Genomic DNA, 7,500 nt, shown 5'->3' with positions numbered 1-7,500 from the left:
ACAAAACACGCCCCCACACCACACACCCACACATATTGTGTGTTGTGTTTTTGGGTGTGGTGTGTGTGTGTGTGTGGTGTGTGTTTTGTGTGGTTGTGTTGTGTGTGTGTGTGTGGTGTGTGTGACAAAAATTATATATAGTATTTATATATATATATATATCATAAAAATTAATATTATTACTACTATAACATCTATTTAATATACATATATATTATATAATATTATATACATATATATAATATTATCATATAATAATATTATCTTTATTTTATACATATATTACATATATATATACAATTATATACATTATATACTTTTAATACATTTTATAAAATTATTATATATGTATATTATATTATTATATATAGTATAATTGTTATATATATGTTATAAAAATTGTATATTATATGTATTGTATTAGTTTTATTTATTTTATATTATATAATATATATATATATTATTATTATTCTTTTTTATTATATTTTGTATTATATATGTATTATATATGATTATTATGTTTAAAAGTATGTATATAGTTGTTATATGTATGTGTAATATTAAAATTTTATATAAAAATTATAAATATATACATATTATAATTTAAGTACACACCACACACACACACACACACACACCACACACACACCAAAAACACAACCACACACCAACACACAACCACACACATATATATATATTATATATAATATATATATAATAAATATATATTTATTAATATACAAATATTTAATTTAAATTTTTATGCGCGTTGCGTTGCTGTGTTTGTCGGTTCGTGCCAGTGCATGTTTTTTTTGACGCATATACAGGTACCCGTGCCTATACACAAAAACTGTGATACGTAATTATGCATGTACGTAGAGTTTGTATGGCAAACAGAGAAGGGCGAGTGGCTGGAGGTTGGAGTGTATTTTCACCCCGAGCCTCGGGGAGTGCTTGGCAAATGGAGCCTTTGTTTTTATTTTTAGACAGTTTCTTACTGTTTTTACCCGGAATATTATATTAAATTTTGGTGCATGGGGCCAAAAAAGTAAAGGGGTTAAAAAGGATGTTTAGTGGGGGAAAGGGAATGGGAAAAGGGGGATGGTGGCGTTTAGAGGCTAAATTTCTTTGCTTGCAGGGAAGGAAAAATTATAATGGTCAAAGGGAAAAAAGTTAATGATATGCAATTTGCAATTTATAAACTAACGCGGGGGTAAAGGTTAAGATATCTTTAATATTATGAGACTTTTTTGCAGAAAAAAAAAAAGTATGTACGTACATCTACTTTATATGTATAAATTAAATTTTGTACTATTATATATATAATTTTATATTTTATATATATATATATATATTTTATGTGTGTTGGGTTGTGTGTGGGTGTGTGTGTGTGTGTGTGGTGTTTTGTGTGTGTTTTTTGTGTGTGTGTGTGTGGTGCGTGGCGTGTGCGTGTGCGTTGCTGTGCGGTGCTGTGCGTGTGCGTGTGCGTGTTGTGTGGTGTGTGTTGTGTGTGGTGTGTGTGGGGGTGTGTGTGGCGTATGTATGTTGTATTATGTATTTTATTTGTGTGTGTGTGTGTGGTGTGTGTGTGTGTGTGTGTGTGTGTGTGTGTGTGTGTGTGTGTGTGTGTGTGTGCATATATATACATACAAATATATATGTATACATATACAAATATAAATATAAACATATACACACATATGCATGTGTGTGTGTGTGTGTGTGTGTGTGTGTGTGTGTGTGTGTGTGTGTGTGTGTGTGTGTGTGTGTGTGTGTGTGTGTGTGTGTGTGTGTGTGTGTGTGTGTGTGTGTGTCTGTCTGTCTGTGTGTTTGTGTGTGTGTGTGTGGGGGGGGGGGGGGTGAGTGAGTGGGTGAATGGGTGAGTGAGTGTAGGCGTATACGCCTTGGCATGTGTGTGTGTGCGCACACACACACATGCCAAGGCGTATACGTACATCATAAATGAAGGCAGCACAAATGTTCCATTATCAAGGCGACATGTTATCGTTATCCTCCTATGGCAGATAACGCCAGTCATATTCACCTGTAAAATGTAGATAAGGAACCCCGAAAGGCTTTGACTACTTGAGTGAACGTTCGAATTACTGCTTCGACAGCCTACTAACATCCCCAAACCAGTACTCACTGCACAATGGCCAAGACAATTCTTCCATGCCCGCCACATTTACTCATGACGTTCTGAAACGCCTTTCTCCTCATCATCTCCATGAGTATGAGGAAGAAGAGGGAAGTACCCACGCACCAAACCGGTCTTTTTACCTGAAATAAAAGCAAAACACGCCTTAATATAACTATTTTCTACATTAGCTGTGCTTTTTTAACAGGCAATCATTATTATAATGACATAAAAAGAAGATATAAAGGAAAAAAATAGTAATAAAGAACGACGAAGGTATGGTTGAGCATAAGAGACATTTATCAATGTGGTAGTAGTAGTAACATTAACGGCACCCATAGTATATGCGCAGTGTCCAGCATTACAGTAAGAGCTGTAAGGCCACATCGACCAGCTAAAAGGATTACCCGAGAGGGCCCTACAACTCACCTGGACCAGAACGACAACAAAGTTCAACAAAAGTGGTGGCACGTGGCTTCACAGATAAGCCCGTGGGCTTGGGGCGGCGAAGTCCTCAAAATTCAATTGTAATCTTCTGTTGTATTACACGAGTAAGATACAGACGAGGGAATATTTTTTTTTTTTTTAATATCTACCTCTTCCCCCACGCACAACCAATATAGCAAAAAAACAACATTGACGACAGTAACACATGAAAAATATTACCCTTGACTACAACCAAAAAATACTTTATTAAAGGAATAACCCTCCCTCCCTCTCTCTCACTCTCTCTCTCACTCTCTCACCTCTCTCTCTCTCTCTCTCTCTCTCTCTCTCTCTCTCTCTCTCTCTCTCTCTCTCTCTCTCTCTCTCTCTCTCTCTCACTCACTCACTCACTCACTCACTCACTCACTCACTCACTCACTCACTCACTCACTCACTCACTCACTCACTCACTCACGCGCATACATGCATACACATACATACACTCACTGACTGACTCTCTCTCTCTCTCTCTCTCTCTCTCTCTCTCTCTCTCTCTCTCTCTCTCTCTCTCTCTCTCTCTCTCTCTCTCTCTCTCTCTCTCTCTTTCACTCACCCATTCACTTACTCACGTACTTACCCGCTCACTCACTCACATACTTTGTAATGAATAGCGGGAAGTGAATCTCACTAATTTGTCACCAATGATATGTTGTGGTGAATTCGTGTTCCTCTGTGATGGTAGTGCTTGTTTGGTCTTGAGGTGTAGAGTTGTCGTAGGTTCTATATTTATTACCACGGGAGTATGGTAGCTACAGTGCAGAAGACAGGCCTGACAGAGACGTCCAGGCAGGAGCGTCTTGCCATGCCGGCGAGGGCCAGCGGTCTGGTTGAGCTGAGGTGTTGACTGAGCCGATGCTGAGGGCAGAGTGACTTTGGCTTTTAGTGTTTGAGGTGATCACAGGTCGTTTTTGACATTTTCATTAATTAAGGGTCAAATAGCTAGCCCTGCGGGCACTTGTTACTATCGTTCCGTTCTGGGCGCAGGTCAGAGTTAGCACAGAAGATAACCAGTTGAGTGCGGTTTACCGTGGGAAATCGAGGGTGAGTAGTGGGGAGAGGTCATTAAATACTTCACTCATTCACATACCCAGCCACCCACCCACCTACATATTCACGTACTTACCCGCTCACTCACGTATTTATCTACTCACTCACTCCTTCGCATTCCCACCCACTCCAAGGTTGGACTCTGGTTGTTGATGAACGGTTTGTAAATCCGGTTCATCAGCAGAAGGCAAGGGTCGCTCACTTTGTCGATCGTTCGCGGCGTGAAGGCGGTGTCGGTGTCACAAGTAGTGTCAGAGAAAGTGTCATGCTTGTCCTCATAGTTCCGAAGAGTGCCTTAGGTCGTGCGTGCGGTGTCGTGCGTGCCAACTCGTGGTGCGTGCGAGTCTGGCGTCGCGGCGAGTGGAAGCGCGTGTTTTCAGACGGGAGTCGATACGTGAAATATTCAAGACTGACGTTCTTTAGGTCTCCGGTAGCCATGGATTTTGTGTCTAGCTTTCTCCCGAGACGGAAAACTACGTCGTAACGCCTGCCCTCTGAGGCACCATCGCTGGGCACTCATCAGTCAGCCAGGCTCCTACGCGGCGCTGACGGCCGCCTATGCGCTCGCGTTCTTGACTGATATAGAAAGGTGTGTGTGTGTGTGTGTGTGTGTGTGTGTGTGTGTGTGTGTGTGTGTGTGTGTGTGTGTGTGTGTGTGTGTGTGTGTGTGTGTGTGTGTGTGTGTGTGAGGGGGGGGTGAGTGAGTGGGTGAGTGGGTGGGTGAGTGGGTGAGTGGGTGGTTGGGTGAGTGGTAGTGAGTGGGTGGGTGAGTGGGTGGTGGTGGGTGGTGGTGGTGGTGAGTGGGTGGTGAGTGGGTGAGTGGTGAGTGAGTGAGTGAGTGAGTGAGTGAGTGGGGTGGTGGTGGTGGGTGGGTGGGTGGGTGGGTGGGTGTGGGAGTGAGTGAGGTGATGTGAGTGAGTGAGTGAGTGAGGGTGAGTGTAGTGGGGTGGGTGGTGGGTGGGTGGTGGTGAGTGAGTGGTGGTGGTGAGTGAGGTGGAGTGGGTGAGTGAGTGAGTGGGTGAGTGAGTGAGTGGTGAGTGTGAGTGAGTGAGTGAGTGAGTGAGTGAGTGGTGAGTGGGTGGGTGGGTGGGTGGGTGGGTGGGTGGGGGTGGGTGGTGAGTGAGTGAGTGAGTGAGTGAGTGAGTGAATGAGTGAATGAGTGAGTGGGTGAGTAAGTGAGCAAGCGAGCGAGTGAGTGAGTGGGTGAGTGAGTGAGTGAGTGGGTGGTTATTTGAGTGAGTGGATGTGGGTGTGAAAGCGGTTTCTGAATGACGTCAGAAATCGTATGCTCCATTTTCATCACCTTTGAGTTTAGCTTGTGTTCATTTCGTTTTTCAGTGAATGGGCGTCACGAAGTCAGAAAAACAAGTGAAAATGAAGAATCACTCCCGCTAATCCCTTGCATTTCCCTTCTTATCGTTCCACCGGCCACGTTTTCATTTCCAACACCTTTGCCGCTGTCGTCGCATCCTCTTCTTTTTTACTCATCTTCTTTTCTTCTCTGAAACTTCCTCTTTGTTCTTCTAAGTCATTTTTACGTAGTTTCTGCATCGCCTTTCTTGCTGTTCATTACCTATTCCATTTTGCTATTCATACTAAATCACAGATGGCAGAACTCGTATCGACAACGCGTCTAGAAAGAATGGAAAGTGAATATGCAGTACATATCAAATTCGCTGGAATTGCTGCCGAAACCAAAAAGTGCAACTGAACCTTCTAGTGCACGATTACATTCATAATCAGTCGACACGAGTGACGCCAAAATGTGCTTACGATAAAATCCTGGGCGCTTCCAATTTCAAGTTCACTTTCATATGAACTCCCGCATGACAGGCGTTCCTGATTAACTCACTCCCTCACTCACTGACTCGCTGACTGACCAAGTGATTCAAAGGCTGACTGTCTGACCGAGAACTAGGACTTGCAATCCGCCTGAATGACTGCTTGACTGACTCATTTAACCCTTTCCGACTGTCTCAGTGTCAGACTCTGGGTCGCCTGGCAATATGCCTGCGTCCCCGATGACTGCCTGCTTGCATGCTTGCCTTATTCATTCTGTCTGCTCCGAAGAATAGCAAGGGCATACTGAAAATACAAGAGGTGGAAAAAAGGGGATAAACTTTCCACAAAAGCAAACCAAAATAAAATCTAGTTGAGTAACCAACCCAGCCATTACCTCATTCCACCTACAAGACAATAAAGTTAACTCACCTGGCGAGGCCTAAACGTGTACCCACGCGCCAGGCCACCCTCCCTTCCCCTCCCCTTCTCCCTTACCCCCTGCACTTCCCTCACTCCCCTCCCCTGCTTCCTTACCCCTTGCTCTTCCCTCACTCCCCACCCCTCCCCTCCCCTTCTCCTTCACCCCCTGCTTCTTACCCCCTTTCTCTCCCCTCCCCCTCCCTTCTTCTCCCCTCCTCTCTCCCTCCCTCCCCCTTCTCAAGCCAAAAGCCCCACAGTGTCATGGGGTCTGGGAGCACATGCCGGTTAGTCGTGTTGAGGGGGGGGGGGGAGCTGGCACCCTTCGTCATCCCTCCGCGCTGTCGCTACTCGCAGACCCGTTCGAACTGTTGCTATTCACGTTGCCATCCTTGTAACCAAAATAGAACAGATATTTTTTGGGGGCGAGTGCAGCACGAATGCACTTCTTTATGTTATGCTCTACCACTGAAATGTTCCCTGGTCAGAGCCGTGTTCCACGTATGAATAATCAAAAAGGTGGATATGGAAGTACTGTAAAGGGAGTCCGGGAAAAAAATAACAACAAGGAGGAGAAGAAGACAAAAGAAGAAGATAAAGATGATGATGATGGACAAAAGGAAGAGAAGAAAGAAGCCGAAACCATTACAGAAGGTGAAATGGCGAAGTGATAAAGGAAGAACAGGAGGTCGAGATGGTAAAAGAAAACAACGACGCGGGAGAATGAGAATTCACGCTTTAAAAGATCCTCTGAACGACGTCCGTTGTGCCACAAGTATTACGAAATAAAGCCATGAAAGTACCCTGCCAGGACACAAATACAGTGGCGTCACTGACGTAAACAGGATGAGTAGCATGACAGAGTCCAAGTACATGAGGAAAGGCAAAGAGGAGGAAGAGAAATCATGGCAAACAAAACAGGCTTTGGAGATGATGATGATGGAGAAAGAGAAGCAAAGGAAAAAACACGGAGGAGAATGGGAAGGAGGAGGAAAGGCATTTGGAAGGAACTAGGGGAGAAGTTGAGAAAAAAAATGTCAAGAGAAAGAAGACGAGAAAATAAGCGAAGCCAATAATTCGTTCGCTTCCCATCCAGTGCCATCCCTGCCTCCCGTACGCAACGGCCGCTATCGTCGCCGGCGGCTGAAAATAAGCGCCTTCCCGAGTGTTCCTTGTCAGATACGACGCACTTCTTCCTCTTTCAGCTCGCGTTTCGCGTTTCAACCTCTCGCCCAAACAGGTTGCGAGCGTTCCGACTAACTCCCGAGCGAATGGAATCGCCGCGCCCCTCGGGGACACAGGCATACGTATTCATGGAAGTGCGTGCGTGGGTGCGTGCGTGTGGGTGTTTCCGGATACGCTTGCGTGTATGTTTATGTTTTATAATAGAATATAAGTGTACTTTTATAATCCCTTCCCCCCTCCTCTCCCTCCCCAAACCCATCCTCCATTCGTGACGGATGGATGGGAGGATAGGCAGGAAAACTTACAGATGTGACACGGTTACCTTCCTCAACACAAACCTGAGAAACCGTACATGTGACACCACTACCCCACAGCCTGGCGTTTCCTCGTGAGCAGTTCCACTGAGTGAATGAGTGAATGAGTGAGTGAGTGAGTGGGTTAGTGAG

General features: G+C 44.5%; 1 protein-coding gene across 1 annotated transcript in view; it reads right to left on the bottom strand.

Annotated features, from left to right (window-relative positions):
- Positions 1-7,500, bottom strand: part of LOC119575381 (thyrotroph embryonic factor-like) — a gene marked incomplete in the record, with an annotated part of 83,472 nt that overhangs the window by 19,886 nt on the left and 56,086 nt on the right.

The sequence above is a fragment of the Penaeus monodon genome, chromosome 7, assembly GCF_015228065.2.
Source record: "Penaeus monodon isolate SGIC_2016 chromosome 7, NSTDA_Pmon_1, whole genome shotgun sequence".
Taxonomy (NCBI): domain Eukaryota; kingdom Metazoa; phylum Arthropoda; class Malacostraca; order Decapoda; family Penaeidae; genus Penaeus; species Penaeus monodon.
Note: the sequence above shows the minus strand (reverse complement) of the source record. Positions and strands in the feature narration are given on the sequence as shown.